Source organism: Amblyomma mixtum, chromosome 2, assembly GCF_055824585.1.
Source record: "Amblyomma mixtum isolate Tamu chromosome 2, ASM5582458v1, whole genome shotgun sequence".
Lineage (NCBI taxonomy): Eukaryota > Metazoa > Arthropoda > Arachnida > Ixodida > Ixodidae > Amblyomma > Amblyomma mixtum.
Window position 1 is genome coordinate 49,474,869 of NC_143013.1, and position 10,072 is coordinate 49,484,940.

The window sequence follows — 10,072 nt, forward strand, 5'->3', positions numbered from 1 at the left end:
GAATGCTAATTCATTGCACTTGAGAGACACAGAATTTGGTTGCATGTTCATTGGTTGCATGTTCAGTGGCAGGCGCTGCTTTCGGCTGCTGCTTTGAAACTGTTACTCTCGGCAAAGATAAGATCACCAGTATTTTCAGCGCATGACAGAGTGTACGCCACATCAATACTGTAGTGCCAGCGCCCACATTTCGCTGGCTGGCCTCTCTGGAAGCCAGCGCTGCGCGCCCGCCGTCGCTCAAAGCAGGCCCAGACTCTCTCGGACATGTCGCGGCTTGCAGCGTGATTCATCCTGCCTCGCCGGCGCCTGGTGCGGACCCTTCCTCCTCCCCTCCTAGCCCGTGGTGCTCTTGTCCCTTGTATCATGTAAAAGCCCTTGTACTTACTGTACATAAAAGTCATTTGACTCACCGTCGCCTCGACCGTTTCCTGGCTCGGACTCCCAGTCCCAACAATACATAAGGTTTAAGTTTTTCCAATTGAGTAAATAGCGAAAAACATTCAAGCTCATTGTTTTGCATTAATCAGCAAAGAAATAAACCCGCTACTTTGAGGGATTCTGCCTCTTTGCATTCCGCGAAAAAAGCTAAAAGATACCTTGTCGAGACCGCATCAATTGCTCATATCAGCTTTTTGCGGGAACTTGGATGATCGGTGGATCTATAAAACCTACAGAAATAATTATTACAGAATAATGAATCACAAGGCGCATTCAAAGAGATATATAGTTAAGCGATATTCACTATCTGTAATAGGCTGAGACGAGTGGTCCGTTATCACTACCGGTACTCAAGTTTTGAACAAAAAAACAGAAAGCCTGCTAAAAGGATGGAAGATAGGATATATCCTCTTTCAAAAGTTCCGAGAAAATTGGTGGAGCAGCGGTTCTTGGCTTTTAATGGATGTCGGCAATAGTGTGCTCTTAGCTGTTAGCGGTACTTATATACAGGTCCTTGTGGATATTTCTGCAAACTAAGGCGACGCTAGAGTAGTTATATATAGTTTAAATTAATCAGAGTTATGGATATTGAAAGTTACTATTGAAGATGCTCTCACAATACAAAGCCGGGTAGGAGAGTACAAATATCTTGATGTATGAATTAACGAGGGTGAGATGTGTTGGGGGACTGGAATACTACAGAAAAAGGAAAGAGAAATAGTGCCATAGTAAAGCACTGAGCAACATGTAAGTACGCTAGGTAAAAAGGGGTCATTGTTATGATGGAAGAAATAGTATCTTTCTCAGGACTAACAGTTATATGGCACTCCGTGAAAGCCCACAAGCAAAATACCTCAAAAGAGTTGTCAGGTTAGCTATAGATTCTGATTGAACAACGAGAATTGCGGCAGTGTCTGGGTGCACGTCGTGGATATTGTTTGAAACCGGAACCGGCATTACGATTACCGGTTCCCGAATATGAAGGAAAAACGATAATATGCTAAATCATGCTGTGCAGCCTCAACTCTTTCATCTCTCTGGTCATAGCCAGTTCCTCTAGCTGGAAGTCATTCTAATCTGCTCAATTAGCCTAACATCCGTTTTGAGCCCTATGCGCGTGCGACGTGTCCGGAGATTATCATTTTTTTCCCTATTGCCAACCCGTGCGCTTTCTGTACACATCGCTATAGTAGGCCGAAAGTGCAAGTGTTTGCGCATTAAATATCAACCGCTCAAATTTCATGGTCACGCTCGCTTTACCCCACTTCGCTTTCTGCCACTGGCGAGCGGCTTCCAGTTCTTTACGTATGATAGCAGCAACGCTTGCACGTTGCATTTTCCCAGATTCTTAGGTTTGGTTTATGGGGTTTAACGTCCCAAAGCGACTAAGGCTATGAGAGACGCCGTAGTGAAGGGCTCCGGAATTTTCGACCACCTGGGGTTCTTTAACGTGCACTGACATCGCACAGTACACGGGCCTCTAGAATTTCTCCTCCAAAGAAATTCTAGCCGCCGCGGCCGGGATCGAACCCGCGTCTTTTGGGTCAGCAGCCGAGCACCATAGCCGCTGAGCCACCGCGGCGGCTCCCAGATTCTTAGAGGCCTCTTGCAGTCTGAGTTCTTGCAAGCGTTGTAAAATAAGTGTGCTTAATAGATCGCAACTAGAAACATTTCATCTTCAAAAAAAAAAATACCTTCTACCCTCAGCGTAACGACTCACTCTCGTCGCATATCATGGAACGAACTAAAAGATCATTTATTATAAACGCATTCTTATTCCTGAAATCCACTTTCTCCTGTACTTGCGACATTAGTGAAATTGCATTTCAATTGCTAGCCGGCACTCTTAACTCCTTCGCGTTATTTGTTAGGTGACAGCTGTCTTTATCTCTTGGAAAGAATTCGGTGGCGTGTACGATCACGTGTTTATGTTGTCCTTATAATTACCCTCACGCTCCTTGTCGCACCGCAGACTGTCGTATTGAAATGAAGGGTGTTTATGGGGCGCTTGCCGTCAGAATGCCATCTGACACATCAAAAAACCTATCTACAGTTGGTGGTATGTTGTTCCGAGCCTAACCACTGTCTAAGTATCCAGACCATCTGCACCAAAAGTCACATTCAATCGAGAGGCAAATAAGGCACCGTTCTCAATGAATAGGAAACAAATGTGATCAGGAAAGGAGGTCTCAGCGCCAATCAGCGCTATAGCTGGCACCCAAAACGACGTCTCGACACGTGAGTGGGCTAGGCTGCAGCGGCACCGGCGTCATGTTAAATCACTGCTTGCTCTTCATGCAGTTCATCGCTTGTTTTGCTGACCACGGCCCTTGCGGAATCGTCTCGTCTGGCTTGGCTTCTTCGCTTCTGGATGGGCACGTGGATACCACCGTGTGCTTACCCTTGGACTTGACAGCTGATACCCTATGTGATGGCTTCGGGTTTCCCGCATTCTTCCAATATCTGCAAGCCAGTTATCTCGCCAACTTCTCGATAGGTCAACCAATCTCGCTGCACTGCTGGTCTATGACGTCATCTGCCAAGGATATAAAGGCCATGTGCGCGGATCGGCTCTTCAGTGGGCTAGGCTGCAGCGGCACCGGCGTCATGTTAAATCACTGCTTGCTCTTCATGCAGGTATGTTACTATTCTGACGCTGAGTGCGTCCGGTCTGATGATCGATTCTTGCTGCTGTACCCTTGCCCACGTACTCTTGTGTCCTGCTGCGTGCACGCGTTTTATTGCTCATGTCATCTCCTCCTGAGTGGTGACGTGGAACTCAATCCAGGCCCCCCATCAAAGTCAGCGAACTCCAGTAAAAGCAGTACATCTGGTACCAGACCTTTAACCCTGTCTGTGAGTGGTTCCAGTCTCACTCTCGGGGAGGCTGACGATGCGAGTTCTTCCGCTGTAAATCTTGACAGTGAAATCTCTTCGAATCCTTCGGTGTCTGACATGTTTTCTAGAATACTAGCTGGGCAGAATCAGTTGGCCCGTGACATCGCGGACATTAAGCAGTCTTTTGCTTGCCGCTTAGATGCTTTGGAGTCACGTGTGGCTGCATTAGAGTTTTTACCCACGCCCGAAAATGCCATTCTATTTTCTGATTTTCACGCTGAAATTAACTCTTTAAATTCCAGAGTAACACAGCTGATGCAAAATAATGATGACATTGAAAACCGCTCTCGAAGAAATAACATTATAATACACGGCGTTTGAGAAGACCCGAACGAAACCGCTGACACATTGTTGGCTAGCATCTCATCTGTAATTACTGATAAATTGAAGATTAGCTGTCCCAGTATTGAGCGCTTCCACAGGCTCGGTGCAGCTCGCAGAGGTTATACTCGTCCAGTTATCCTAAATCTTTCTAGCTTCAACGACAGGAGTGTGGTTTTTAAAAACGTCTCTAAACTCAAGGGCTCCGCCTTGTTCATTACAGAAGATTTTTCTGCAAGGGTTAGGTCCATTCGTAAAAAAATATGGGACGCATCAGTGTCTTTTCGTGACAACGGTTCTGTCGTGAGGTTAAGTTTCGATCATGTCTTCATTGACAAGGTTCGTTACAATTGGGATGAAAGTTCTAACTCGCTGGTAAAAGCATACAATGATCCTGCTTGTTCTGCGCCTGTGTCCTTGACTGCCGCATCATCGACTCCCTGACTTAGCTCTGGCCGTCCTGATAAGCTAGTTGTTCTAAATATTAACGCTCGCAGCATTGTTAAAAAATTTCCAGATTTACTGTCGCTTATTTCTGTTCACTCCCCCCATATTATTGGCATAACGGAGACTTGGCTGCATAGTGGAATTTACGACTCCGAATTCACTCCACCAGTTTTTGTTACCGTGCGCTTAGACAGAAGTTGCAGTACTGGTGGCGGTGTGGCATTGCTTATCAGATCGGATTTACGATTCTCAGTTTTGCCTTCTCCCCCTGATACAGAATCCTTGTGGTGCAAAGTTTATCTAAACAATTATAGTATTCTAATCAGTGTTATTTATCGTCCACCTGGTTCTTCCGTTTATGTCCTTCACGCTGTCGCAAATTTCATGACCAAGATCAACATTACTTCATCAAGATTTATCTGTTTGGGAGACTTCAACACTCCTGGCATCCACTGGCCATCGTTGTCTGCATTTGGTCGTGACATTACAATTTGTAAAGAACTAATAAACATTTCCTTATTGTTTGGACTAACTCAGGTTGTTTCTAGTGCTACTAGGCTGAATTCCATCCTAGACTTAGTTTTTCTAAGCTCTACTTTGGCCCAAAATGACTTCTCTTGTGAAGTAATTGATGGGCTCTCAGACCATAAAGGCGTGTTAGTTTCACTCTCTTGTGCAGTCTCCAAATCACCCTATTTATTTACTACTTTTCCTGACTTCACTCGTGCTGACGACAATTCCATTATTGAGGTTTTAGCTGATCGTTTCGATACATTCTCTGCTTTCTCAGCAAGCCACAACGTAAATTTTCTTACTAATTACTTTGAATGTCTTGTCAAGGATTGTGTCCAACGCTTTGTTCCTATTAAAACTAAGAAAAGAAATACTAATGTTCCTTGGATGACTCGAGACATTTTGCATTTATCTCGTCGCGTTCGTAGACTAAGGCTATCTAGAAGAAGCAACGATCCCATAACCTTAGACAGATTTCGCAAGGCAAAAAAAGAACTTAATCTTAAGTTGCGCATGGCCAAGGATTTCTTTTTTCGTGTCCACCTGCGCGATCTGTTAAAAACTAACCCCCGAAAATTTTGGTCATCCATCTTACCTCGTGATACTGCATCCACTTCGTTCAGATTAGATAATGACAGTAGCGTGGCTTTTTGGGCTTGTTGGTAGATAATTCTTTGTAGATAATGACGTCATCAGTGAGCCGGCTGTAATATCGGATGCTTTCAACAAATATTTTAACTCGGTGTTCGTTCCGGATAACAACGTTATTCCGCCACTCACTAATATAATTTCTTCTCCAGCAATCAGTGATGTTGTGGTAAACACTGATGGCATCCTAAATCTTGTATTAAACCTCGATGTTAAGAAATGTACCGGCCCAGATGGAATACACAATGCGTTCCTGGTTCGTTACTCTATGTGGTCTTCAAAATATCTGACCATCATATTCAACAAGTCCTTAGCATCTGCTACCGTTCCTTCTTCTTGGAAATTAGCCAAAGTGCTCCCTCTTTTCAAATCTGGTGATAGACAGTGCTTGTCGAACTACAGACCGATTTCATTGACATCAAAGTCATGCAAAATGTTGGAACACGTCATTCATAAACACATCATGCTTTTTCTTGAATCCAATAATTTGCTGTCTAACTTTCAGCATGGGTTTAGGCGCGGATTTAGTACGGTAACACAATTAACAGAATTCGCTCATGATATATTACATAACCTCTATGTCGGTAACCAAGTTGATGCCATTTTTATAGACTTCTCGAAAGCATTCGATACTGTTCTACATTCCAAGCTTCTTGCTAAACTAAATGCTATACTAAACAATCCTCACTTGGTTGATTGGATTTCTAGCTTTCTCTCATCTCGTTCCCAGTTCGTTTCCTATAATTCTTCTCATTCTGCTGCTGTTGATGTAACGTCAGGAGTGCCTCAAGGCTCCGTCCTTGGACCACTACTCTTTTTAATATATATAAATGACTTGCCACATAATATTTCTTCTAACATTCGTCTTTACGCTGATGACTGCGTTTTATACGAAGTAATTAATGGCCCTAATGATCATCGTCATCTCCAAGAGTCATTTGCTATGTTTTGTAGTTGGTGTAGTACCTGGCAAATGAGAATTAATTTCGACAAAACCGTCCTCATGTCTTTCTGTAACAAATCTTCCGTTTCCCATTTTAGTTACTCTTTCAATGGCCGTGTGGTGGATAGGGTCTCTCAGTACAAATATATTGGTGTCATATTCACGCATAACATGTCTTGGTCTAAACACATTGATTACGTATGTAATAAAGCACTAAAAAAACTAGGTTATCTACGACGCACGCTACCCAATTCACCAAAAGACACAAAGCTACTGTTGTATAAATCTCTAATCCGCCCTGTTCTTGATTACGCAGCTGTAGTGTGGAACCCGTACAAGCAATTCGAAATTAACATCTTAGAAGCAGTCCAAAAGAAAGCTGTGCGTTTTATATGTCATCGTTATGATCGCGATTTCTCACCCTCTTCTACACTTCTCTCATTGAATTTAACCACGCTGTCTGCCCGTCGCCACACTGAATCATTAAAATTCTTACATTGTGTTGTCAATTGCTCAGTAAGGCTCTCAGCTAACCACTACATTAACTTTGCACCATTATCATCTACAAGAAGTCATCACGAGCTTAATTTGATACCGTATTTTGCGCATGCTAATTTTTTCAAATTCAGTTTTTTTCCCCGTTCAATAGAAGCCTGGAATTCTTTACCTGGGTCCATTCGTTTTCGTCCATTTCAAAACTTTGTAACTGCCATTGAAGACGCATAATAGCTGTGTATTCTTACCCTGTTGTTAACAGTTCCTTTCTTGTTTGATATTTCATTTGTGATTTTAACTTTTTGTTTTTCTCACTTTGTACATTTTGCTGCATTTTGTTTCCTTGCATTTTGTGTTTTTCCCACTCCTGCCATAGCGCATAAAAATTGCGCTGCAGTATGTATAAATAAATAAATAAATGAACGCGAAAACCTCCTACTTACCTAGATAGACGAAAAACCCCGTAAGCACCCACACCTAGGATATACTTCACTGAAGGCGGCCTGGGTCCATCACAAGGCTCATTCTCAAAAATGACCCTCATAAGCATCCACATTCTCGATCACCGCACCTTTTCGTTTCCACAAGTGGTAGGCACTGGCATAGGTGCCTACCACGAACTAAGCGACCCAATGTTCAATGCAGTAATGCCCGCCCCCCCCCCCCCCCCCCCCGCCCTCTATGCTGTAACAATGCATGCCGTAACAAAGGAGCACTATGAATCGACAATCATTCCTTCTTTACAGAAGGAATTGCGACAGCTCGTTGCCTGAGTCAGCGAAGTGAACGTACAGAAAAATCCCGTGAGCTAAGGCTTGCTTCATTTATTGTGAAGCCTACAGAATTGCGCAGCATCGTACAGGGTGTATAACCTAATGATTGCATAATTTAAAAAAAAGGGCTTTTGAGTTAGAGGAGCACTTTTTTCGGTATATCACAGTCAGTGGTGCAGTAGATTAGAATACAGCTAAGACATGCTAGTTAGCTGGTGAACTAATACTGAATAATTAACTTTTTATCTATTGCTGTTAGGGTCCTTAATTACGGACGTACGAATAGCCCACTGTAATTATTATCCACTTCAGTTTTTAGAAGTTTGAAAACGCTTTTACCCTCGGCGCTGTGGACCACAAATTTTGCTTCCATCGCGCCATAATAGATGCGCTTTGGAGAAGCTTCCAGGCAAAGCAACCGTTGCTGTGTACGCAACTAGTCGAAACAGCCAAAACAAGTTGGGCCACAACGCCGAAGGTAACCGCGCTTTCAAAATTCTGAAAATTGGTATGGGTATTAACTAAGGAGCCCAACAATAAGAGTTAGAAAGTTACCTATTAAATAATGATTTACTATACCGCCGACACTGCTATGCTGAAAAAAAAACGCTCTCCTAACTCAGAAAGCATATTTTTAAAAATTGTGTTGTCTTAGATAAAACACCCTGTATATACACGCAAGCAGCGTTTCCGGCCAGTCGAAGTTATTTTGATTTTAACTCTTTTTTAGATGGCGAAATTTTTGGGCACCAATATAGAACGGGAGACTACTGTTTTCTACTTGCGACATGTGCTTTGGAGAGCCTAGTGATGATAGCGGTCTGCTAACTTCGAAAGCATATTTTTAAAAATTGTGTAGTCTTAGATAAAATTGTGTAGTCTTCAAAAATGCTACACCAGGGTAGGCACGCAGTCCTGTACCTTCTTCGGTTTGTACCTCTTAATCAGCTGAAACATAATAACTGCTACTATCTGGTTAATAGTACAGAATTGATCAATTTTGCCAGCTATATCATGATTGATGAGGAATCCCACACCTAGTTTTAGTCTTTCCGCTAAGCCACGACAGCATAGTACGTGCCCATCATTTGGCCCTGTATACGCCTCATCTATCCTTTTACCCTCACTAAGCCCTGTGACATCCCATTTAATACCCACTATTTCCTCGAACACCGCTACTACACCGGTCTCACTGGATAAGGTTATAGAGTTAAACAATGCCAAGTTCAGTTTGCAATGGCAGACTGTTGAGACTAAGAGATTGCTGACAACCTCAGCTGAGCCAGAGTTCTGACCGCCGTCTTGGTCAGTTGCTGCGCTGCCGCTGAGGACTGAGGGCGTGGGTTAATCGGTGTATTCCTATAGGAGGCTGTGGAGAAGTGCTACACCAGGGTGGCCGAACCCTGTTCTGGTGAGGGAGTGCGTTGTCGATTCTGATCACCGAGATCACACCGCACTCCATGCCTGGTTATGCAATTCCATCGACATGCTCTTTATTATTATAATTATTTTTTAACCCGGTGGAAAATTACGCGGCACCGTGTTTCGAACACCGGTCCTCTTGTAAACGAGGCGTATGTTCTACCTCTGCGCTATCGCTGCTGCACACTTACTATGTACGCAATTTGAAAAGACCCGTGTATTGCCGAGAATCATTCCAAATATAAACGCAAATTGCCTTGAAACAGCTTATTTCTTTCAGCCCGTGAAACAAGGTCATTTTATTGGTGTTTTACTGAGCTAGGTTGCAACACACATTCGGCCACAGTTCATCACTTGCTTGCAGCAAGCCACCAACGCAATAGGACAATTAATTTTTCAAGCCCCTTTTTCTGTTTCCACCTTTACCTAAGATGTCACAGGGAGACAAGTTGAAAACGCTTTCTATTTGTGAGAATGGCACTGTCAGGTCTCCAGGCACTACGTGTTATTGTGGAAGCTTTGTGCTGCTCAGACAACTGTTCGTTGGGTACATGTGCGCACGTCTAGTCACAGGTCTACTAATGCTTTCACGGCAATATAAAATTCGAGCTCAGCTACACATTGAAAAGAATGAAATGATTCAAGGTAGACAACCAAAACCAAGAATTCCGAGGGTGCCATTTACTGTTCCACAACTGCAGTACAAAATTAACTCAAGTACAGCAAAATAAACTTTAAAGTGGTTGCGAAAATTCGTAACATTCGTACAAGCCGTTTATATAAAGAGCATAGGAGCTAGTACGAGAAATTAAATGTGAACTAATTGAGGTACGCGGCGTTTTTAAAGAATAGGAGTGCAACGCACCATGAGACAACAGAAAAATTGAGCAAAGTTTATTGGTAGTGATAAAAGGTGGCTAATTTTTATCACGCGGATAAATATTGAGTTTAATTTTCCTAATATTATTTATATCGTCAGCTACTATTCGTAGTTCAAGATAGAAATCACAAATACAACACATCACACGTTACTTCTTCGAATAGTTCATGTCTCCACCAATCTGGTTGAAAAAATTTATTGCAGCAATAAATTATAGGTGTTCATGAGATATTATTTGCGTCTGCGAATTTCTGTCTTGCGAGCCGTCCGCACTAATAAAAATCTCATCAAAAT